A 26,990-nucleotide genomic window follows, 5' to 3' on the forward strand; every position below is an offset into this window, starting at 1 on the left:
TAATGTTTTTTTCCATTAAGCCATTTGCCTAACATTTGTTTGAATATACACAGGTAAGCAGCATCTTTGTAATTCTCAAGTTATCTGTCCCCCCAACTACCAAGGGACCAAGACTTAAAAAAAAAAAAAAAAAATGAATCCTTAGGAAAGAAAGGACATTGTTGGATGTTTTGGTAGTGACATATTGCAATTAAAGTTTAAACACGTACCCTCAAAAAAATAAGTCATTTTTTTAACTGTCATGGAAGCAAATAATATATTATCTTAATTTCTAAATAGAATTGACTAAGCAATTGTCTAATTTTATTCTGTAGATACAGTATTATTTAGTACTGTTTTAGCAAAATATTCAGAAAACTCCATCAATAACAAGTCATCAGCTTTCAGTCACAAGACCATTAATGGAGTCCCTTCTGGCATTGTCAATTCTTTTTTTAAGTGATTTCTGGTCAGCCTTTTCTAAGACTAGACACCATACAAATAATGTGTTTATTTTAAATTATTAGTGGATTGTTCACAGGCGTGTATGCATCTCTTATTTTAATGTCCTGTTTAGAATCATGAACAGACATAGTTGTTGATAGAGGAACTTATCAGATTCAGGAATGGGACACATTTAACATGGATTTAAGGAATAGAAATGAATTTGTTTCAGTGCAATCTCTCTCTTACCTACCCATCACTTTTAGGTTAAGTAATTTTAGGCCTCTGATAACAGGCAGATCTGTTCTCCTAGGGCTAACTTATTATTTAGCATCATCTTTTAACAATATAGCTGTTTTCTCTTTAGCATCTGTCCTCTAGAAAATTGTTTTTCAAATCATGGGCCACGGTCTATTTCTAGGCTATGATATCAATTTAATGGATCATGATTAACATTTCTTTTTATTGTTTTTTTATGAGAGTGGGAGAGATGGAGATAGAGAAGGGAAGAGGAGCAGAGAGAGAGAGAGAGAGAATCCTAAAATCTTTAGTAGACTGCACGCTCAGCATGGAGACCACATTGGGGCTCCATGCTATGACCCTGGGATCATGACCTGAGACGAAATCAAGAGTTGGACCCTCAACCAACTGATCTACCCAGAGGCCCCTAACACTTCTTTTTAAATAAAATAGAAGAGCAGAGAAGAAAATAGAACATACCAATTTCATTTTATGCATAAGTTGCAAATACTATTTTTTGGAAAGGTGTATGTGTGTGTGTATGTAAGAGAGAGATTAAGAGAGAGGAGTTATATGTATGTGTACTGCATTAAAATGTAAAAAGTGTGGAAATAATAAATTAGGATAGAGCTGAGGGAGAGTCAGGAAAATTTGGAAGCAAACATAACTTAGAGTGTGGGAAGATAGGGATATTAGCAACTGAGGATTGACAAAAATGATATTGAGTATTAATAATAGTGATAAGTGTTATTATTTTACGTGAGTGCATTTTATTGAGTGCTTACTATGTGCCAGGCACTGTTAGAAAAGTTTCCATGGGTTAACTCATTTAATGTTCCCAATGATGCTTTAAGTTATATAGATAGTATTACTATTTCCATTTTACTTTTGAGACAATTAAAGTACAGAAATGCATAGTAACTTAGACCAACATTATTCATCTTAGTGAATGGCAAATTTGGGATTCAAATGTAGGCTCTCCAAGTATAAGGCTATGCTGTTAAATACTAGAGTTAATTGCTTCCCATGTTAAATAGGATTGAAACATAAAGAGAGATAAGAATCACCTGCTTAAAATCTATTTTTAGAGAAGACTGAATACAACACTTTCCTTTTCTAAAATAAATTTCAGACAATGGACACATGTACAAGATCAGGGCATTCAGTACCTAACCCATTCAATATGTAAATTAGTTTTTCGCAGAAGGCTTTAAAACTGTCTACAGGTTAATGAGCTTGATACTATAGACTTGTAAAGGAAATGTACTGACTGAGTAGAGAACTGTAAATTTAGCTCCTCTCAAGTTGACATGTTGTACAACTCAGATTTCCCAATGTATTGAATTTTAGGATGACAATAAGATTTAGGAACATTTACTCAAATGCTTTTAACTTTCTTCTCAAAAGCCCCAAGCTCATTAGAAACACAAACAAAACTAAAATTACTCTTTCAAACTTCAGGCAGCTGAAGAAGGCTTTTGCTGCTGATACAGCAACCTGAAGTGAAGAGGAAGTGATTCAGTTTGATATTTTCCCTACCATATACACTGTACGAATTATGCTTCTATCAACATCAATGCATATATATGCCTCAGGGATTGCTAACAAGCAGCCAAGGCAGGCCAAGGTGAAGTGGCCGGAAGGTTTCAGAGCTGATGTCTTTAGCCTCTTGGGAGCTGATCTTGTCCATCTTTCTGACATGTGGTCTCTGCATATCAAAAAAATACTGTTGATCAAATCAAAGTGTTCATGAATCCAGTGATTTTTTTTTTTTTTTTTTTTTTTTTCCTTCACCAAGTGTTCTAGTCTTTTTAGATCTTTGTCAATGGTGTCACAGCTGAGTGAGCAATTCCTGGCTTCCTGAATTTCCCTAAGGGCTAAACTGTCAACATCTATGTTTATCATGGAAACTTTAGACTTGAGAAAAATAATCTGATTTTAATCATGATTTTATATGTAGAATGAAGCTTGTTTAGATCTTTTAGTTTTCAGAATTCGTCCCTTTATGAAGTTAATGTATTTTGCTAGAATGATTAAGTCCCCTGAATGAAATTTTCCTTTTGTTTTACTTCCTTCCCTCTTCTTTCTCTCCCTCCCTCCTGTTTTTCCTTGTCTTATTCCCTCCCTCCTCCTTTTTCTTCTTTCCTCCTTTTTTTCTTCTCTTTTTCCTTCCTACTTCCCACTCTCTCATTCTCCCATTTTAAAAGTCTTTTCTTCCTTTCAACATTTATTGAAACATTGCTATGTACTTCACACCATGGAGTAACTAGGGATGCAAGTGTTCTTGCAAAGAGGGACTCACATTAACTTCTTGCTATTCATTCTTTTTCAAAAATTTTTTTAAAATGTTTGTTTATTTTTGAGAGACAGAGTGTGAGCTGGGGAGGGGGAGAGAGAGAGAGACACAGAGAATCTGAAGTGTAGGCTCCAGGCTCTGAGCTGTCAGCACAGAGCCTGTGGGGCTCAATCCCATGACCGCTGGATCATGACCTGAGCCATGAATCAGATACTCACCTGACTGAGCCACCTAGGTGCCCCCAAATCACTCTATGTATTTTAATAGAAGGCATTTTTTAAAAAATATAATTTATTGTCAAATTGGCTAACATACAGTGTGTACAGTGTGCTCTTGGTTTTGGGGGTAGATTCCCATGATTCATTGCTTACATACAACACCCAGTGCTCATCCCAACAAGTGCCCTCCTCAATGCCCATCACCCATTTTCCCCTCTTCCCCCCTCCCCATCAACCCTTAGTTTGTTCTCTGTATTTAAGAATCTCTTATGGTTTGCCTCCTTCTCTCTCTGTTTATAACTACTTTTTCCCTTCCCTTCCCCCATGGTCTTCTGTTAAGTTTCTCAAGTTCCCCATATGAGTGAAAACATATGATATCTTTCTCTAACTGGCTTATTTCACTTAGCATAATACCCTTAATAGAAGGGAATTTAAAACAGTTAATAGATTACATAAGTGATCACAGAATGGAGAACCCAAATGAAGTGTCACTGATCAGCACTAGGAGAAGAGAGCTACCATTCCTAGGGATAGGAGCATACTGTTTCCAGAATTTAGAAGTGAGATTCATCCTGTGAGAGCCAAAAGCTCAGTTGGAATGAGGTTTAGCTTACGGGAGCTAAGTCACAGAGGGCAGGACTATCAAGGAGCCATGGAAATGAGGCAATCACTGCAGAAAGGGAGGCAAAAAGAGCCGAAGAAACAAACTGCTGTCTCCCTTCCTTTCACCATCTGATTTTCCTTCAGTGCTTTGCAATGTGTGGAACTACTTAGGAGCCAGACAGCAGGGATGGAACTAAGTAATAAGCAACTTCTTTGGACATATTTAAACATTGAATTTCGCTAGTAGACAATTTTCATAATTGAAAATCCCCTATTAAGGATTCTGCATTCTTTGCGAGTTTGATCAGACTGGTATATCTATCACATTTTAAGGACTTTATCAAAGACATTTTAAAAACAATATACAGAAGATTATGGGACTTACAATACTATTTTCTTCCCTAGGAATGCATTTTTACCAGACCTGGAAGAAATACTTCCTCTTTTTTTTTTTTTTTTTTTGGTTGAGTCTGTGGACAAGTTTAGATCTAGGAAAGGATTGTGCTTCTGAAATTGACATCCTGTTCATGATAATGGATTCTAATGCCTTTATTCAAGTTCTAAGAAGGGGTCAGAGGAATATTAGTGGGAGTGCTGTGCAGCAAACACTATCCAGTCAGCCTCCTGGGCAGAGAGAAGTGATTGAGCTGTGCACATGATAGCCTCAATCCTCATGGATTAGAGGTGTGTATTTAAGTTAATTTTTTAATAGTGCTACTGAATTCAAGGATATATGTCTGTAAGATGGGAGTAGAATTACTTTGCACACTATTTACTCAGACAAGCAGGATATCAGGTGGTAGGCTTATTACATAAGTTCTAGTCCCTCTGCAATTAAATACTTTAGGGTCATTAAATTCTTTTTTTTTTTTTTTTTTTTTTTTTAAGTAGGCTTCACATCCAGCGTGGAGCCCAAATGCAGGGCTTGAACTCACGACACTGAGATCACAACCAGAGCTGAGATCAAGAGTCAGATGTTTAACTGAGCCACGTAGCTGCCCTTGAGCCATTACGTTCTTTTGAAAAAGAAAGTGATGTGGCTATCTTCATATATTAATGTAACACAGAGATAACTGGAACAAATGTGGGCATATTTGGAAGGGAGTCCTTGATGATAGGAAGCCTCGTTATGGTACATTACAGTGGTCCAGGCCAAGTGATACAGAAGGCTTGGAATAGAAAAGTGATAGACAATGAAAGAGGCAGTTCTGAAGGGAACACAACAATGGGTTCTTCCTGACAGTAAAGCACTCTCAGTAGAAACACTTATCTTCATCATTAGTCTGTTTCTTCTTCCACTTTAGGAAAGTGTCATCTAGATAGTCTTGTGGCTATTCTGGACAGTCAGAGTCATGCATTTAATACCTCCTACCAATCCTCATCTCTAGCCTTGTTTCTTAGTGAATGCAGCTATTAGAGGCAATTGATTTACAGTCAGTGTACAGTGGGAATTAGGGAAATGAGTTGAACTTAGAATAAAGATAAAGATGTATTTGGAACATACAAGTTCTTTTTATGATCATTTTGTGCCTTTATAATTTAATAATTAGTAGCCAGATAAGGTTAAACAAGTATAAATGACATTTATATTTGTGATAGTTGAAGGTAACTAAGTATTATGATTGATTCTTTTTAAGATCTGAGACAAATAGAACATAGATAAACTAAATAAGGGTGTAAATTATGTCATCTGACTAGTATTAAAATTGATAGAAGCCACAAGAATATAAACATGCCATTAATTGTTATTTATAGATTTTTTTTATCACATCTAAAACTTAAGAATAAGACCTTTTACATGTAATGTGCTTTATAGCCTACAAATTACACCCTTGGATATTCTCATTTGATTCTCAGAACAATTCTGTGAAGAAGGCACTTACTATTTCCCCAGAGATTTTGAAAAGGTTGAATGAATTTTGCAGCTACTTACCAAGCTGGCAAATAACAAATAAAAACTTGATACTGTCATTTCTTATTTTCTGTATGATTTTTTTTATACTACACCATGCTACCAAAGTTGTCACATTCGTCAGATAGACTAAATTCCAGTGACTCAGAACAAGCTCTCTCCCCACCTCGCCCCTCCATCTCAGACTTGTCCACTAAATGTTACCTGGGGGCACTGCTCTGTGCTTACCCTCAATCTGGAATGCCAAAGCAAGAAGGAAGCTTTGTTACAGCAGATGGCCAGTCATAATAAGGAAAAGAGAGCATGACAAAGCCCATACAGATTTTGAAAGTTTCTGGCTTGAGTGAGGCACACTACTCATGTCTCCATGCCATTAGTCAAAGTAAATTACACAGTTAAACGTAACTGTAAAATTACAGTTACAGTTACTGGCTTCAAGTGAGGAAGGTTGTACATCCTTCCATATGTCCAGAAATAGGGAGATAAATAGGGATATTTAGAAACTTCCTAATTACTATCATAATTGTTAAATGTCACAGTTGAAAAATTAACAATTTAAGAAAATCACATTTTTTTTTTTTAAAGAAGATAGTAAGTTTACCTTTTCCCAGAGCTTACATTTGAAATGTTTTCTTTGTGTATTTTTTAGTGAGCACAATTTCTGGGCAACTCACTACAGGGGTTCTCAATGTAGAAGTATGTAAGACTGAGCCTTTGAGATGCTCCATGATTGAGTATAAGTTTTAAAACCCATGGGGCGCCTGGGTGGCTCAGTCGGTTGAGTGTCCGACTTCGGCTCAGGTCATGATCTCACACTCCATGAGTTCGAGCCCCGCGTCGGGCTCTGTGCTGACAGCTCAGAGCCTGGAGCCCGCTTCAGATTCTGTGTTTCCCCCTCTCTCTGCCCCTCCCCTGCTCATGCTCGGTCTTTCTGTCTCAAAAATAAATAAAAACATTAAAAAAAAAATTAAAAAAAAAAAAACCCTACATATACCATCACTTTCTTGGAAAGTCAGTTACATTAGCATTTAAAGCCCACGAACATCTGATAAAGTCTAAACTCGCTTGAAGACAATTCTTCTTCTATGTGTGCATGACATCCACTGGCATCCTGACAAAACGAGGCCCTTTTGAAATGCTTTCCTGAATTCTTCTTTAATGTCCTCCTTCTTCTCATTCCCCACATTCAACCTGCCAGAAAGTCCAGAGTTCTACTTTCCAGAGTTTTAGGCAGCAAAGATTGTGAAAATCCTATTGTAATGATTGTACTACTTGTGTGCCATAGCAAGTGATTTAACCTTTCAGAACCTTAGATTCCTCATTTGTATAATGGGTGTGATAGTTACTGTGAGGATGAAAGATACAACATATGTCAAGTACCTGATCCAATAGGCAGTTAATTTTGATTTTGCTTTCTGTGCTTTCTTTCTCTTTCTACTTACATACTGGGAAAATAAAAGAATGGAAATTATTTGCCATTTGTTCTTATTTTTTAAATTAAAATATTTTATTTGGAGGTTTCTTAAAGATAGCCAGCAAAATTCTAGTAGAACAAACCACCACACACTGTAAATGTGCTAGTAATTTCTTGTGGGGAATCTTAGAAGCAGAGAGCACTGAGCCAATAGAGTCTGGAAGTCGTGATCCCAGGAATTACCATGTGTCAAAGAGAGTGAAAGCTAAAGAACTTTAGTCAGCAATGCTGACTGCCACTTTCCATAATAAAGGCCCATTTCCAAAATGTATCTTGAGCACTTCCCCAGAGCAAGGCAATCAGAAACATCCCATTTTAACATCCTATTTAGATTTGCTCTACTCTAGTCTATCTTTCCCGGTAACAAGAGGAGAGAACTATTTGTCAGGGTAAGGATTGCTTGTTAAAACTCATTTATAAGTGGATTTACCCTTGGGGCATATATAATGAAGAAGAAGCTCTTTATGGGTCCTTGGGAAAGTTGAGCTAGTTAACAGTCCTAATAGACAAAGGTAGTCACCACAATCAGTATAATGAAGCAAAATCAGAATAATAAAAATAAATATAAGGTAATGAAAACGTTAGTAAAAGATTTTCTACTGTATAACATCCCAGGGGGCCTGGGAATGCAAATCTATCTTACACCAGAATCAACTCTATGTATTTCCAGATCTGGCCCACACACAGATTATTCTGAGATGTAAGAAACAATGCCTGTGTTGTCTTTTTGCCGTGCCTGGGCCATGGAGACCATGAAGAAGGAGCCTGGTAGCGAAACCCATTTAAGGACTGGGTTACAAATCATTGATCTGCAAACATGACCAGGGAATTTGGACCTTATAGTCCCTTGTACAATAAAAAAAAATCATATGCTAAATAATTTTCTGTAAAACTCCCCACCCTTAAGGGGGCTCACATGAGATTGTGGTGTGTGTGGGGAGGGCTGGGAAGAGTAATGATTTCTTTTCAGAAGTATCCTACTCTTGTTCTCTATGGCTCAGTATATGTGGGGCCTTTTTTCTTTGCCTTTTTGATTTTGTCCTTAAGTTATCCTCAGCAGTGGACTGCTATTTATTTCTTTACAAAAGAAAGCTTTCCTCTGGCTGTGGTGTTCCCTGAAAACGGACATCTTCATCAGTTCTACTGAGTCCAGGGGTGATTTTCTAATGCTAATTTTAGGCCTGTCCCCTGGAGCTGAAGGTTCATAGAGCCAAATATAGCGTAGACATTATTTCTGCTCTATAACATTGATGCAAAGTACATCCTATTAGCTGCAAACAACTAGAAAATGTGAACCTCTCCCCAACAGAAAAGGCTCCAAAACTAGCATAAAAAGCAAAAACTGAGAGTTAGCATCTACCTTGGTGACCTACATGACAGTGAATAATTGCCATTCGTTTATTGTTTTATTTATTCCCAAAGTCTAGGCTCTTAGTTACCGGCCTAATCTCCATTTCTGATTCTTATTCTCATGCCTTTGATGACTGCTTTTTCTTGTCCAAACCTTGGTAGAGAGAGATGTGGTGAATTCTTGGCAGATTGACTGTGAAATTCATACTGCAACCAGTTTATGGTTTAGATATTTTTTCCTGCATCCATGCTACCATCACACCACAAGGAACTATGAGATATGATCTGCAATCATAAATCAACCTAGAAATATTGAACAAAGGCAGTTTGTGTAGTGAAAACGAATGTGTTGGTGGTGCTGTGCACTGACAAAAAACAAAAACAAAAAAACCCTTTTCCCCTCCTTCCTGCTGAAGCTGGAGGCTGCTGCGTAATAAAAAGTGACCCTTTGAAGGCAGCAATGCTAGCCTTCCCAAACTTGGTAAGTATATTCAATTCCTTTATCACCAGACTGAGCTTAAAGGAAAGTTTAATTCGTACATAAAGGGACCAAGCAAATGGTTCCAGGGCTCTTTCTGTTTTTGCCCTACCTGCCGGGATTTTTGGCATGGCACCAAACAGCTCCATATACCCCAGCCCAGATACCTGTCTAGGGAACGGGTATTTTAAAGAGATTTCCTTCTGTTGTAATTAGCTGAATGATAAATGAAGAATATCTGGCAATGTCATCTTCATTCTCACATTAAAATTACAATGAATATATATATATATATATACACACATATATATATATATACATATACATATATATAAACATGAAAGAATAGGTATATATAGTGTACATTTTTATTTTTATTTCTTTGTCCACCAGATTCCACGCCTGCTCCTTCTAATATTAGAGCTGCAATTCCCGTTGGAGAAATTATGTTTTCTATATTATGTGTAGTCTAGATACTGCTCTCCATTGATGTGTTCTGTACAATCCTCATAAAATGGTAGATGCATAACTCAGGCTCAGCGAGAAAAGCTCTCTCCAGAATTTTAATTTTCAGTGGCATGACACAGGATGGAAAAATGAATGGAGTTGATTCATGTAAGAGGCTGACTCATTCTAGCACAGTGTTCTCCAATAGATATTTTTGCAATCATGGAAATATTACACATCTGTGCTATTGAGTATAATAGCTGCTAGTCACATGAGATTACTGACTACTCACTTGAAGTGTGGCTAATGTAACTGAATGACTGCATTATAGTTTTATTTAATTTTAATTAACTTTTTGTAGTATTTCCTGTTTTGGACAGCACAGTGCTAGCACAGCTCCCTGAAGAAATTGTGCACTGACACATGCTCTCTGGATTCCCAGGGCTGCCCTGGCTCTTTCTCTTTTTAAACCCAGTTCTCTAGCTATTTCTTTGATTCTGAGTACTACCCCAATCCAATTTGTTACAATTTCTTCCTTTACCTAGTAGGTAGAATCAATTTTGTTTGTTTACATCCAAAAACCTCTAACTAAAGAGGTTTTGTGGGAAAATTCACTAATTTATTACCATATTAATACTATGTTAAGTATCTGTATGCAGGAAGGACTGAGGTGTGGTATTTGGGGATGAAAGGTGTAAATGAATATCATCCCTGCCTTTCAGGAGCTGTATGAAGATGATAAAAATAGAAATACTAATAATGCAATGAGAAAAATCAAGTATTTACAAAGAATTTTGTGGTCTCAGAGAAAGTTTCACTAATATAATGTAGCAAGTTGAATAGTTTTCCCCCCAAAAGATAGGTCCACCTGGAACCAAACCTGTGAACATGACCTTATACAGAAATAGGGTCTTTACATGTAATTAAATTAAGGATTTTGAGATGAGATTATCCTGGATTTAGGGTGGACTCTAAATCCAATGACAAGTGTTCTTATAAAAGATGCTCAGAGGAGAGACTGAGGGAGATAAAGGAAGTCATTTGGAGATGGACAAAAAGATTAGTGTTACGCAGCCACAAATCACGAAATGCCTGGAACCACCAGAACCTGAAGAGGCAAGAATGGGTTCTTGCTTAGTACCTTTGGAGGAGGCATGGCCATGACCATACTTTGTTTTCAGACTTCTGGCTTCCAGAATTGTGAGACAATATGTTTAGGTTGTTTATGTCATCAAGTTTGTGCTAATTTGTTATGACAGCCCTGGGAAACTGTGTATATGTATATGTATAGTTTATTCCAGCTCTAGTATCAGAATACTGGCTTAAACCTAGCATTCTGGGTTGTCACTTGGATATCCAACCTAGATTTCAGGGTTGCTGGCCTGTTGTCATTCTACCTCCCACTGTTTAGTAGGGTCCTCCTGAAAAATGGGATCTATCCATCTTATCTTTGAATATTGTCCATTCATCTGTAACTTGCATGGGGCAAGCCATATTTGTTTAGTTTGTTTTCCACTATATTTCCAGCATTTAGAAGAGTGCCCTGTACATGTTAAGTTTTAAATAAATACTTAGTTTAATTAATTAGTATTCTTGCTAATAGGTCTTTCTCCTGGACATTGCTAAACTTCTTTCTCCTGACACATCCACGTTCAGTATTAGTGCTAATCTTGGTAATGTTCACGTTCACAATTCTTGCTGAGTGAATCAAATTTAGAACTGCTGATTATCACTAACCTAGGAAAAGCAAAACCATGGAATTGACTTGGGTTACCCCTACCTCATCCCAAGTGGTGTCTAGATTTTGCTACTCTTCTATCAAATCAAAATATTCTGGAGGGAGTAAGAGTAAAAAACATCTCTGGATTGCACTGTAATAATCACATCTTTGTGAAAACTTGGGGCTTTTTTCCCTGCTATATTTAAGCAGATTGCTTTGATCAATATATTGTTGAACTAATGTCAAATTTATTTTCTTAAGCTTTCTTCAACCTTAAGAGTTATCTCAAATTTAAGTTATATCACACTTTATCCACCATTCCACAAAATTTATACATTAAATTTCTGGCATTTTATTCTAAGAAGAGATTTTCAGATTCTCATTAGATTTTATTGCCTCTTTTCAACATATACTTTTAGAAAGTTGGTCTTTTTCTCAGCTTATAATAAGTAACTAGTTGCAATGACTCATGGGTGATGCAATGGCAATCTATAGCCTAGTATTGACAAAAAAGTTATAAAATGGTTACGAAAAAGTTTGCAACAGACAGGAGCCATTTAACGCAGGGACTAATAGCTCTAACTCCCTCAGCAATCTATAGTGTTATAGTGGGTGCTCATTATAATGACTCAATCATCAGAAAAAAGTTAGGTTATGTTCAGTATATTATATTTAAGAGACTAGAGAGAGAATATATTTTTTAAGAATGTCAGCAACTCATTAATTAAAAAAAAGGTACATGAAATGGCAAATCTTACTTATGTGGATGAGAAAGACTGGGAAGCCCCAAGAGTTCTGAGAATACTAGCAGGCCTGTCAGTTAGGAAGCCTGAGAGTTCTGAAGACAAAGAAGTCAGATTATCATTGTCAAATTGGAACACATGCTATGATTTGGAATATAAGAAGGAGGTCACTAAAGGTACACAGGGGATTATCTCCAACCTGTTAGATTGATAGACCCTCCACCCCTTTCTCTCTCTTGCTCACTCACTCACTCTCACTTGCTTTCTCTCTCTCTCTCTCTCTCTCTCTCTCTCTCTCTCTCTCTCACACACACACACACACACACACACACACACACACACACACACACAGAAATATTCAGGACCACATCTTTGGGGTATGGAGGGTGTGAAGCAATCTTGTGTATATCCCTCTTTATTCCAGCACAAAGACAGCCAGCCTAAGGTTGAATTATGAAATCATATGTTCTTGGCTTCAGCCTTGTTGGCTTCCATTGTATCTATAGGAACTGTGCTGCCTCCTTTTCTCTCTGAGGGTTATCCCTCTCCTCTGTTGGACTCCAGGTATTATTTATAGTCATTCTTTCACATACTACAGTCTCTCCAATTCCAGTCTAAAAGTGACACCTCTGATAGCATCAATCTAAATTTACCTGAAACATAGTTTTCTACTTCAGTGTCACACCATTGGGAACATTATCTGATCTACTCTGATCTACTCTAATGTGGTAAAGAAGTCCTTTCTGTTGAGTGTGACTCCTATCCTCTTTTCACATCTTTATATCTTAAGACTTGGTAGAGATATCAATATCTTTAGCAGATTTATCAGCTGTTCCCACTACCAAAAATACAAACTTTCTCTTCACAAATTGGCAGAGTAAGTGCTATGACTCCCAGGGCACTACTCTATCTTTAAAAGATAAAAAGTCACTGGATTTAGTAAAGTCAGAACTGGAGAAAAAAAATACTGTTTTCTTCCACTCCAATTGGCCTGCATGTATGGTTATGCAAAGTTAATGTTTTTACTTTCTTATGTTGACAGTTTTCTTAAATAGAAGAGGGTTCAGTGGTTGAGGTTTGATATTCATCTTTTCCCAGACTTAGCTTTCACAAAAAATTCCATCATTGCAGCACTAAATGGAACAACTTATGAAAAATTTAATCATATTTCTTTCACAGATGAAAAAGAACAAAGTCATACTCTGTTATGTTGCATGAATGGTATATTTTCTCTTTCTAAATAGTTAGGCACCAGAGATGCTCTTATGAGTTGGTTCTGTGGAGTGCAGATTCTGACTAAACTAGCACTTACTGAGCAAGAACAGCCTGCCAGATACTGTTGCATATTTTAATGATATTGTTTAATGATAAGGGATAATAGCTGTAACTACAATGTGTAATTGCCAACTTTGTGCCAGATGATTTTTGCTCATTTATTGATGTTGCCCAAAGCTATGCAGTCAGTAAGGAAATGCTTGAGACAAGATTTGATCACCATTTTGTTTAGCTCCACAGGCTGTGCTCTAGTATTTCTTACCTAGTGCTGCCTGACCTTCCATTGAGTTGTACCATTCTCCTCATGATATATTATCCTGAATTTAAGAATTCTACTAAATTTACAATTTCTACTAGAATTTAAGAATGCTACCAAGAATTCTACTAAAATTGACTCACCCATTTGGGTAATTAAAACTCTGGACTGTCTTTAAGTGAATTCTTCAGTATGCAAATGTCCCTGAGAGGCTAACCCCTTAAGCCTTTCTTGGCTAAAAGTGCAGGAGGGTGAGGTTTGAGCTATGCCCTGGGACAGTGAGGTGCAGGCAGAGTGACTAGGGATCTGTGATTATGAGTGCGCATTTGGTTCAAAGATGAAGAGAGTCATTGCAAAGAAAACTGGAAAAATCGAAGGCAAGCTCTGTGCTTCGTAATTTATAGACCAATTCTTCTCCTGTCTAATCAGAATTGTTCACCAAGAAAACTTACAGGTCCTCGTTACGGGTTTGTTATAATTTCTTCCTTTACTTTTCCTTTATTCTTTTAACTGTTTCCAGTTTCTATGCCTCTTTTCATCAGTTTAGTTGCCTGAGGCTAGTGTTTGAACTTGCCTCGCAGTCTTGTACATATGCTACGCAAACGTTTACACGTGCAATTTTCAATAGAATAGAATTGTTTGAAGTTAAGCCCTTCTAGGGAAAGCATTTTCACAGTGTCTATTCAAGGTGAACATGCATCTAATTATCCTAATTTTTATTATAGTGACTGAGGGTAGATGAGAGTTTTATCCCCCGGGAGACACACACTTAGTAAAATACAGAACCAAATGGGCAAGAGTCCAAGCGTAGGAAGTGAAGTGTAAATTCTAGAACCCATTTTCATTTATATAAATCGGTGTTGGCACTTGTGTCAGTTCTCTTAAAATCATTCCTGGTAAGAGAGCAGCACCATGTTTGAAGTCTAGTTAGGTTAATTGTGTGGAAGATGTGGCATTGAGCAAGTGAGAACAAGAGCATCAGAGAAGTGACATCTGTTTACTTAGCAAGAATTTATTCAGCATTCACTATATTCCTGGCACTGTTGTAGGCGGTGTAGATTGAGCTTGTGCTGTAGGAAATTTTGTAGTAACACTGGGTCTTCTTTAGTGCCCAGTTCTCCCCTCACTATCCCTTTCCTCAGATGGTTTGCTTCATGAATCCCAATTTGTTGTGTTCATCCAGAATTTTCTAAGTTATTATTGGTAAGAAATTATGGAGAAGTACCTTTTAAGGGTATTGCAGTTTAAATGATTCCACAGGATTAATTGGATTGATGGGAAGGGTATTCGTTTTGGAATGAGAGACATGGATTTTTATTTCTGCTTTGCCACTTAATATACTTGTGGTTTTTGGTAAGTCATTTATCTTCTCTAATCCCAAATGTCTTCAGCTCTAAAGTGGAGATAAATACCTTCTGGGTTGGTGTGAAATATGAAGATTAAATGAGATAATGTATATATTGTACAAGATGTACAGCACCAAGTACGGGCTCCATAAATAACCCTAGCTGCTGTGCTCTTCTATTTAAATCACCCAGAACAGAGCTTAGAATACATTAAAATCACTATAATTCTTATTTCATTTTTCTTCCCTTTAATCCAAGACATGAAGCTAGGCATGGAATTTCTGTCCCTGTAACTGGGATACAAATTTGGCTCAAGGGAAAGAAGAGGAAAAGAAAGACAAGTAGAAGGAGCTTCCTGAGACTCTTCAAACCAAATCAGCTGTGACCTTAAATATCACTTGGGGTTAAGCTCCGTTCTGCTAGTGAAAGATTTCCGAAAGCCAATTTTTCTTTCCTTTTCTATCTTAAAATATATCTGGGAAGAGAGGAAATAGGCAGCCTCTTGACATTATTTTGGTAGCTAAAACCCAGGTAGCTAGATCTCCAAATTTGATTCATGCCATAGCTGTTTGGAAAAACTGTAGCTTCTTTTCTTTATCAGTAACTAATTTGCTTTCCTCTAAACCCACTGTTGAGTTGGAGGGTGGTGGGGGCTCAGGGGGTTCTGTTTCTCATATCCTCTCTTCCTACAATTTAGACATACAGTCTCTGCAGCTGTTGTTTAGCACTCCTCAGAAACAATGCTCAGGCTTTCAGATTTTAGTTCTTCCTTACAACGGCAACTTCTCTCCAAGATGGTGGCTGAGTATTTGGGGGTAGAAATCAGACTTAGATGATGTTGTGGAGGAGAGAAAGACTTAGAGAACTTGGGGATAATGTGGTTCCTCCCCTCTCACACGCAGTGTCTTCTTTCCTCCTTGGTTGAAGCTTGCTCAGCAGGTATCCATGGCTGGAGGGCATAGCTGATGTCACTCACAGTCCTCTTTGCCTTCCAGTTTTCCCTTCCTCTTGGCTGGTGCAGCTTTTCTTGGGCTCCAGCCTGGTCTGTATACTCCTCTTAGGTCTGGCTGTAACTCCCCTTCAGCAGGTGCCAGGAGTTTGGGCTGCAGTTCATGCCCGCTGGTAACTGGGGCTCTACAGAAAGCATCTGTCTTTTACAATATGCTGCAGCCTCCAAATATCTCAAAGGGAAAATAAAGCAAGTTGTAATGGCAAAGTTAGAAAAAAAAAACAAAAGGAAAAATATTACTGCTTGTGATCCCAAAGAGTTCCTGCTAACATTCTTAGTGTTGGTTTCCACATTCTACTACTCATGTTGGACTGAGTCTATATGTATCAAATTTTCTAGATAACAAAAAAAAAATACCCAAATGAAAATTTTCTTGAATCATCAAAATAATTAAGTGCATGGTTACCTTGGCTGTCTAAATATGATTTCTTTTATTAAGTCATCTATTTATTTGATAAATATTTATTGAATACCTACCATTTACCAAATGCCCCTCCAGGAAAAGGGATATAAAAGTGAAAAATACAGACCATAATCTTTGCCCTTATAGAGTTTAACTTATAGTTGGGGAAAATACACAATAAACAAATATATTCTGTAAGATAAAATTATTATTTACTGAATATTTACCATATTCCAATGTTTGAAAGTGCTATGATACTTAAAGTTGGTACATCCATTGTCTTTTCCCTTAAAACTTAAAGTCTCTCTTAACTCAAAAGAACTGAATGTGAAACAATTTGAAAGCCAATACAGTTTGTAACATTTATAACAAATATAAAATGAAAAAAGAGTATAATCACCAGAATCTTTAATAATAATAATAAAAGTAGTAGTAATATTAATAATAGTTCCTTTTTAATTTATCACAACCATTAATATCAGTAGGCCATTTGTATTAATGAAAACTCAGTAAAGTTGGTGGGACTCATATGATAATCCCCATTTGTAGAAAGGATATGAGACTCAGAGGAGTAAAGTAACTTGCCTATTTTTCATGATTGCTAATTAATACCAGAGCCAGTACCAAGGTGCTGAATCCGTACTCAGTATTCAGGCAAGGTAAGGGGAGGGGAATATGTGCCATGAGGGGGGGCCATGACAAAGGCACAGAGCTGGAAAGATACAAAGTATAAAAGGTCTCAAGATCTCAGGTTTTTCATGTTTCGGATTTGAAGCAGATAAAACCATTCTTACAGACTCTTATAACACCAAAATATATTGTTCCTTCTTAAAGAAATATCATTCCCGGGGCGCCTGGGTGGCTCAGTCGCTTAAGCGTTCGACTTCGGCTCAGGTCATGATCTCACGGTCCGTGAGTTCAAGCCCCATGTCAGGCTCTGTGCTGACAGCTCAGAGCCTGGAGCCTGTTTCAGATTCTGTGTCTCCCTCTCTCTCTGACCCTCCCCCATTCATGCTCTGTCTCTCTCTGTCTCAAAAATAAATAAACGTTAAAAAAAAAATTAAAAAAAAAAAAAAGAAATATCATTCCCATTACATACTCTCAAGTTTGATGGAATAGATTTTTCCACTCAGCCAAAACATAACTATTTTGGGGGGCAGTTTTCTATTTCTGGAACTCTGATCTCTCTGAAACTTAGTTCTGCCTCTCTTACTTTTTAGAGAATATTTTCACCTGAAGTTTTTATTTTTACCTTTAATCTATTATGTCTAAAACAAATTCATTATCTTTCTTTCCGAATAAGTTTCCCATTATTCTCCCAGTTGCCAGGTTTGAAAACTTTGAAGCCATCCTTATTGCGTTCATCTCTTTCATTCTCCCTTTTCTAAGAGCAACCACTCACCAGTGTCTTGTGCATCCACAGGTTCCTTTACACTCCACTGAGCCAGGCCAAAATGGAATCTCGTTACTTCATGTTTGCATAACTTTAATAATCTGATAGTTACCTATCTTTTTCAGTTCATCCTATAAACACAGCAAACTCATATACACGTAAAATTATTCTCAACCAAAAGTGATACTGGGTAAGAAAAGGCTATTGATATGTTAACTGAATTTTTTGTTATATTTTATATTTGCCATAAGAATAGATATCTTAGTGGGGCGCCTTGGTGGCTCAGTCAGTTACCCAGCTGACTCTTGATTTCGACTTGAGTCATGATCTCACAGATGAGTTTGAGCCCCGTCGCGGGTTCTGCACTGACAATTCAGAGCCTGCTTGGGATTCTTTCTCTCTACCCCTCCCATGCACATGTTCTCTCTCTCTCAAATAAATAAATAAAACTTAAAAAAAAATAATAGGTATCTTACTTTTTTTAATTCATTACTCTTTCCCAGCACCTGGAACAATGCTCTCATGGACAGACCCTAAGAGAGCTGTCCTTTCTCATAGTATTTTGGTCTACACTCCTAATTGTGGATAGGACCTGGGACTTACTTCTAACCAATAGATATGGAAAAGGTGATGGGATGTCTTTTCTGTGATTGTATTAGAGAAGATTATAACTTCCATCTTGTTGGCAGGCTCTAACTATTGACTCTTTCCTTTGCTGGTTTTGATGAAGCACATTGTCATATGGATAGACCCATATGTCAAGGAGATAAGGATGGCCTCTGACTATTAGCCAACAAATTGCTAAGGCCTTCATCCAACAGTTTATAAGGATCTTACTCTTGTTGATAACCACATAAGCTTGCAAGCAGATCCTTCCCCAGTCAAACCTCAGATGAGACCCCAGCACTATACCTTGGTTGCAGGATTGTGAGAGAAATCAAAGCAGAGGACCCATCTAAGCCATGCTGGGATTCCTGATCTAAAGAAATTGTGAGGTAATAAGTGTATGTGTTTTAAGCCTGCCAAACTTATGATAATTTGTTATGCAACAATAAAAAAATGCAAATGCCTTGCATATACTCAGTAGTCAAGAAACTTTGTCAATTAGATAAATGAAGTATCCTCTTTGCATTCATGTAAATTAACATTCTCTACATACATTCAATAAATATTCCCTAAAAAAGAAAAAATACTCCTTAATAGTTAAAACTAAATTAATTTTAAAACTGGGACCTTCAGTCTCATGGCACTTTCTCTAGTGTTGGGTAATTATGTGGGGATTGAGGTAGTTTGTTATTTCTGTTAGTGCTTTTGAATTTTGGTTGTTGTTTGATTGCTAAAATCTCTGCTGTCATTGAGCATGTGTAATTAAATGTGTGATCTATACTTTCACAAACTTGCTAATTAAAATTGTGTCTGTAGACACAAGGTGAACTCTTTTATTTTCTTGCAGAGACTTTGAAGTTCCAAAGTCATTTTTTTTTTTTTTTACCATAATTCTTGAGGAGGATGCTTAATTAAATTTGTATTGTTTTCAGATATCCTCATCACCAACAGCCCATTGCACCATAGTGCTGGACCCAGAGAAAAAAAATCAAATTATAAATTGAAATGTGGCAAACATACATTAAAAATTAAATTCTATAGAAGTTACCTCACTTGGCAAAGACTAATGTCAGAATATGTAGCTTAATATTTCATATCTCCTATAAAATATTTAAAAATCACAGTTCTCTTGGGGAGAAGAAAAGATTTCAGTAAACTTAATATCTACAAAATATAGTGACATATAAGGAGTACATATTTTTTAGTATAAATATTAAAGTAAAATATTAGTAGGCAATATGTTTATTATCAGGTTGGCAGTGCTAGTTATTGTGTTTGTGTCAGATAGTTCTAGAAATTTTGCAGTGGCTTTAACTGTTTGCTCTTCTGTCACTCAGGCAATTCCTTGTTTGCTGCTGCTTCTAACCTAACTCATTCTCACTCTATCTCACCCCACCAGAACCTTCATTTTTCCTTCCACCATTACTGTGATTGTCTTTAGAACTGATCACATCAAACAATAAAACAATCTTTTATAAAAAACAGATCATTTTTTAAAGTTTATTTATTTTAAGAGAGACAGAGACAGCAAGAGTGGGGGAGGGGCAGAGAGAGAGGGAGAGAGAGAGAATCCCAAACTGGCAGTGCAGAGCCCAATATAGGGCTCATACGCACAAAACTGTGAGATTATGACCTGAGCCAAAACCCAGAGTCAGATGTTTAATCGACTTATCCACTTAGGTGCCCCCAAACAGAAAACAATCTTAAATCAGCTAAGTATGCCTTGAAAAATTTTTAAAAAGAAAACAGAGGGTAAGAATATGTTTAGCAATAGTCCTTGCTAAAAAAAAAATTCTTAATGGTAACCCTAATTTCAAAACATAATCTGGAACGAAATCGTAAAATTGGGCAGGGCAGTATGTTGTATTTAACTGAGAATACAAGTGGACAACAAAAACTTTGTGTGAGTAATCATTGTTAAAGAAAAACATACTTAACAAAAATTACAATCCAAGTAGTTGTTGAAGCTCTTCTTATCATTTTGGTTCAAATGAAGTAGAAGTGATACTTGGGGGAGGGTTGGCTGCTAGACACATTGACCTCAATGTAGCCTTTAGTGGAGAGCATGAATCATATAGTCAACAGACGACATTTCATTTGACCTGTAGTATATGGGATGGATTTCAAGAAAGAAGAGGGTACTTAGAAAGTGGGAAACTTAAAGGAGGGTAAAAAATAAAAACCTGAAATCAGAATTCCTGATTTAATTTATATTGGATTTATACCCAGAAGTGGGATTGCTGGATCATATGGTAGTACTATTTTCAATATTCTTATGAACTGCCATACTATTTTTCATAGCTGCTACATCCTTTTAGGACCAATAGGCAAACAGTTTTGTTTGCACAACTGTGCAAGGATATAAAATCAGTTGAGAAAAAAAAATCCCTTTTACTATAGCATCCAAAAGAATAAAATATTTAGGAATAAACTTAACCAAGGAGGTGAAACACTTGTCTTTTGAAAACTGTAAAACATCAATAAAATAAATGAAAGGAGACACAAATAGATAGACATTCTGTGTTCATGGATTGGAGGACTTGATATTGTTGAAATGTCCAGATTGCCCAAAGCAATCTACAGGTTCATTGTTATCTTCATCAAAATCCCAGTGACATTTAAAAAAATTTTTTTTAATGTGTATTTATTTTTGAGGGAGAGACAGAGCAGGAGTGGGGGAGGTGCAGAGAGAGAGGGAGACACAGAATCCGAAGCAGGGTACAGGCTCTGAGCAGTCAGCACAGGAAATATGAGATCATGACCTGAGCTGAAGTTGGACACTCATCCAACTGAGCCACCTAGGTGCCACCCCGCCCCCGCCATGGCATTTTTTACAGGAATAGAAAAAACAACCTTATTTAAAAAATTTTTATTTATTTATTTTGAGAGAGAGAGCACTAATGAGGGAGGGGAAGAGAGCGAGAGTAGGGGAGAGAGAATCCCAAGCAGGATTTCCATTGTAAGCACCAAGTCTGATGTGGGGCTCGAACTCACCAACTGTGAAATCATAACCTGAGCCAAAATCAAGAATCAGATGTTTAACCAACTGAGCCACCCAGACACCCTGAAAAAACAATATTAAAATTCATAAGGACCCACAAAAGACATAGAATAGCCCAAATGATCTTGAGAAAGAAGAACAAACTTGGAGACTTCTTACTTCTGATATCAAAATATATTACGAAGCTATAGTAATTAAAATAGTGTAGTACTAACATAAAGACAGACATGTAGACTAATGAAATAAAATAGCTCAGAAGTAAACCCATATAGTCAATTGATTTGGGTCAAGGATGCAAAGAACACACAATGGGGAAATTTAAGAAATGGTTTGCGATTATTGCATCTATATGCAAAAAAAATTTAAAAAAAACCAAAACTTTTATACCATACACAAAAATTAACTCAAAATGGATTAGAGATAAATGTAAGCCCTAAAACTGTAAAACTGCTAACAGATAACATAGGGGAAATGCTCTTTGCTCTTTGATACTGGTCTTGGTAATCATTTTCTTGGGTATAACACCAAAAGCAAAAATCGGCAAGTGGGATCACATCAAGCTAAAAACAAAAAACAAAAAACAAAAAACAAAAAACAAAACCTCTGTTCAGCAAATGAAATAGTCATCAGGTTTAAAAGGTAACCTATGGAATGGGAGAAAATATTTACAAACCATATATCTCATAAGGAGTTAATCTCCAAAATATGTAAGGAACTTATAAAAGTCAATAGCGAAAACAAAACCAAGCAAAACACCCCAAAACTAAAAATCAACCAACCAACCAAAGAGACAAAAAAACTGATTAAAAGTGGGCAATGGATGTAAACAGATATTTCTCCAAAGAGGGCCTACAAATCAGGGAACTATAAATCAAAACTACAATGTGATATCACCTTACAACTATTAGGATGGCTACTATCCTAAAAAGAAACAAATAAGGATGACAGATGTTGGTGAGCATGTGCAAAAATTGGAACCCCTTGTACACTGCTGGTGGGATAAAAATTTCCAACAATTTTGATAAGACATTAGGTTTGTTCCTGAGTCAGTCTTTGGTTTAAGGTATCACTTAAAAATCATTAATATTTAGAAGTACATTTAAAATATTTAGAAGTTTTATTTCACTTACCTTCTTTGGCAAGGCCACTGAACACACCTGTTTGTCCTGCGTGCCCCCAGCTGTGAGGTCAGTTACAGAAATAGAAGAATTTTAGTTGGCAGTAAATTGGTAGATATGTTAAGCCTTCATGAAAATCTTTCAGAAGACTTGACTGGAGAGTACATCAATCTCTAAATGTATAAGGACTTCTATAGAAATGCTTCTTAAACACAATTCCTTTGTAGGGTGCTGAAAAAGTTTCCAAATACTAATGTTTAAATGAAGGAAATGAGAACTTAGTGATTTTTTATTTTTTCCATAGGCCAAATTTATTAAAGGACTGATCTTTATTCTGCAGTTGTGTCCTTCAAATATTGGATGAAAAATGACCTATCCCATATGAAATTATGATAAAGTTGAATGAAAGAGCTTTTATTTTTTTTTTAATTTTTTTTTTAACGTTTATTTATTTTTGAGACAGAGAGAGACAGAGCATGAACGGGGGAGGGTCAGAGAGAGAGGGAGACACAGAATCGGAAGCAGGCTCCAGGCTCTGAGCCATCAGCCCAGAGCCCGACGCGGGGCTCGAACTCACGGACTCACAGAGATCGTGACCTGAGCCGAAGTCGGACGCTTAACCGACTGAGCCACCCAGGCGCTCCTGAAAGAGCTTTTAAAAGTGTTTTTATATAGCAGAATACAAAATTGCCAATTCTAGGTCTGTTCAAAACAAAAATTTAAACTGAGACATTAGCTTTATTAGTTCACTCAGTGTATCCTTAGGAATGTCTCCCTTGTCCTACCAGTTCTAGGATCTCTGTGATGAATGGGAGTGGCTTTTTGCAAGACTGGCATATGCAAGGATAGCCGTTTTATTCATAGGACAACTCGTAGAGTACTTCAGTGGTCTACATTGGCCAGAGTGATCATCATGGTTTCTAGCATTTCTGTTCCCTGTACTGGTTTTACTGTGGGCTTCTCAGTTCTTAACAGATGTGATGTCTTAGTTTCTGACCAGTATAAAATTTATAGTTTTTTTTTTCTTTTAACAAATTACATTTACTCACCTTTTATTCATTCTCAGCTGGCATACACTTATTGAAGATCTTACAGGGTCTAATTTCAAGTGAAACCTGACACTTCTTTAGGAAATGTATCTACCCAAACCCAATAAAAACATATACTTATTAGTTTTGATACCTATTTTTGTGGGCTTTATATTATTATCACCTTTTATATAAAAAGATAGGATATATACAATATTACTTTTGAGTTGCTTTTTTAGTAGTAGGGATGAGTAGAAATAAGCTGTGGAATTTTAGAAACAGAAAGGACCTTAGAAATTGGGAAGCCTTGGTGTGCCTGGGTGTCTCAGTTGGTTGAGCGTCCAACTTTGGCTCAGGTCATGATCTTGCATTTTGTGAGTTCGAGCCCCACATTGGGCTCTGTGCTGACAGCTCACAGCCTGGAGACTGTTTCAGATTTTGTGTCTCCCTGTCTCTCTGTTCCTCCCCCAACTTGTGCTCTGTCTCTGAAAAATAAATAAAAGCATTAAAAATAATTAAAAAAAAACCCAAGAAAGTGAGAAGGCTTGTGGTGACCCAAGTTAATTTAGACAAAGTATCAGAATAATATAAACACCTGTGTTAGAGCCCAAATCTATACTCAGTCTGTCTTTTCCTATATTCTAACATTATTGTGGTCATCTGTGTTTATTACCTTATTGTCACACTTATTAAAAAATACACATTGGAGTACTACATCACCTTGTTCAGCATCCATGGATACAAAGTTATATGAATAATGATTCATATTTGCTCTCATATCCTTAGGTCCAGGCAAGAGAGGCTCTCTGCCATGGACTGTATGCTCTTGAGGCCACTGTCCTGGATTTCCTCTAGCCATGCTTCTCTCCAAGAGGTTATACTTCCTTTTCCTGGCCATTTTCTTGTTAACTGGGACCCTGGAGTTCTCTTTCCCAATTCTGAGCCTAACTGGGCCTAACTGAGTCTCTTTACTATGTCCTCCTTAGGATATAGATGGTATGAACAACTCAAAGAATGAAGGATGATTAAGGAGCAGCTGATTATGGGTGTTGTGGATGGAGCTTGGCTGAACAGGCTGAGATTTCTGTATGCGTGCATGTATGCTAGGGCTCTTACTCTGTGGAACAGAACTATGACTGTGAAGAGAATGGAGCAGGCAAGGTTTTAGGGGCTGGCTCTCTCCTGCTACCATTTCTGGTAGAGTGAGGAGTTTCAGAATTATACACTTTTACATGGGTTATCTGGGAATCGGAACACATATTTATCAAGACAAGAGAATGGAATATATTTTACTATAACTGTTTACTAGTTTGATTTTTTCAAATTTTAAATATTTAGATATCATATGTGTGAACTTTCATTTGTCTTCTTGTCTTGCACCCACAAATGTTAGAGGAAGGGTTTTCTCTTAAAGATTAGTGTTGGGTTATAAAAGTGACAGAAATGCAGTTTCCTCTTCACGATTAAAATTGTGCATATGACTTTGATATTATTGATATTATAAGAAGAACTTAAAAGGACAGCCAGATTCAGTGAGTTAAACTTGACTTTTGACAACTTAGAGTTGACTGGTACCCCTGGGCAGGTCTCAGGCAGATTCAGTGGGAGTATTCTTAAACTGGTATAAAATGAATTATAATAATCTTACAGTGACTGGAAGAAAAGCTTTAAAATACAAGTTATGTTATTTCTAATCCTTGTGCTGACTAGGTCAGATTATAGGGTGGCAGTGCTGCAAAGGAAAACTGAATTCACAAGCTCAACAGGTCTTTTATGTTAAAATGAGAGCCATGATTGTAATAAGTACGACTCTAAAAACTGGACTAGGGACAGTTGCAGAACAAGCCTGAGAATATTAAATCCTTAAATTCCCCTGAGTACTCAAGTGCGTTAAAAAGCAGCCTCCTCCCTTTTGACAAAATAGCATAGTATCCTCTTGCCTAGAGACACTATTATTGACTTCAACCTAGCCAAGTGCCTCATGAGATAACACTTGTTTTTCTTTTTTTAAATAATTTTTTAATGTTTATTTATTTTTGAGAGAGAGCGAGTGTGAGTGGGGGAGAGGTAGAGGGAGGGGGAGACACAGAATCTGAAGCAGGCTTCAGGCTCTGACCTGTCAGCACAGAGCCAATGTGGGGCTCACTCATGAACCACAAGATCATGACCTGAGCTGAAGTCAGACGCTTAAATGACTGAACCACCTAGGCGACCTGACACTTGGGCTTCTTGAGATCTGCTCCCACTAATACTCATTTCTTTTTTTTTTTTTTTTTTTTTTTTTAATTTTTTTTTTCAACGTTTTTAATTTATTTTTGGGACAGAGAGAGACAGAGCATGAATGGGGGAGGGGCAGAGAGAGAGGGAGACAGAATCGGAAACAGGCTCCAGGCTCCGAGCCATCAGCCCAGAGCCTGACGCGGGGCTCGAACTCACGGACAGCCCAGAGCCTGACGCGGGGCTCGAACTCACGGACAGCCCAGAGCCTGACACGGGGCTCGAACTCACGGACCGCGAGATCGTGACCTGGCTGAAGTCGGACGCTTAACCGACTGCGCCACCCAGGCGCCCCTAATACTCATTTCTTTTAAGACAGTTACCAGGGACAAGTTTCTCTGCATGGGCTCAGGGAAGATATAAGATCCCTGCTCTTTGAGAAAGTGTCATATCAATCAAAGGAATTGCAAAATCTGGTCATGTAAATTGGCAGGAATCTGAGAGAATCGGTGTAGAAGTAATTCTTGAGGATGTTAGACCTGGGAAGAAAGATGTTAGACTGAAAAATACAATTTGTTCACATGGTGATTCTCACCTCTGATTCAAATTTAAATGTCTTGGCAAAGAGGTGGCCTTAACGGTTTGCTGTGATGACTCTTTCAGGCTTAAGGATGATGATTACGTAAAATAAATTCGGTATTTGGTGAGAGAGATTCAGATGATTCAGAGTGTTGAATAGAGATAGTCAGAGTGGACTTAATTGGAAAGACCTGAGAAGCCAGTATTTCATAGGCTCCTGAGAAGTTCTTAACACACTTCTCCCTCTAACATAATCGGAAATACACTGGTTGGTGGTAGGGAGGGGAGACAGTGGAATCTTTGGGAAAGTTGAGTGTGGTTATCTGCAGGCCAGGATGGTGGGAAATGCTCTCATGAAATCATGAAACTATATTCCTTTTTTTTGTTTGTTTTTTGAAACTAGATTCCTTAGTATAAATGGGGATGATGAATTCCAGAATTGCGGAGGCTAGGTGACAGCATTCACTTATCAGATATAAGGTGAATATAATTGTCATAATTGATATTGAAGGCCAGAATGGCTATCAGGATGCCCAGACTATAGGGATCTGTGATGTGATAAAGGTTAAGAGATCATAATAGTCTTAGGTGTGAGATAGATTGACAGTAGACTATATCATTTCTTCCTTTGTAGAAATAAAGAAAGCGACATCAGCCACTGAAATGGAAAATTATGTCTAGCCAATTTCCAGATCTAAATCAGTTTATGGACCCAGGGTCCATTGATTGAAAGGATCCTAAGTCCTCATCACCCCAAATATATATGGTAAATAGTCCATTGTTTTGTTCCCAAGAAGATATGTGGTGTTTGCCAGAGTTATGGTGCCCAGGGAAAATTTTCAATGTGGAGTTTGA

The sequence above is a fragment of the Panthera leo genome, chromosome A3 (genome assembly GCF_018350215.1).
Source record: "Panthera leo isolate Ple1 chromosome A3, P.leo_Ple1_pat1.1, whole genome shotgun sequence".
Taxonomy (NCBI): Eukaryota; Metazoa; Chordata; class Mammalia; order Carnivora; family Felidae; genus Panthera; species Panthera leo.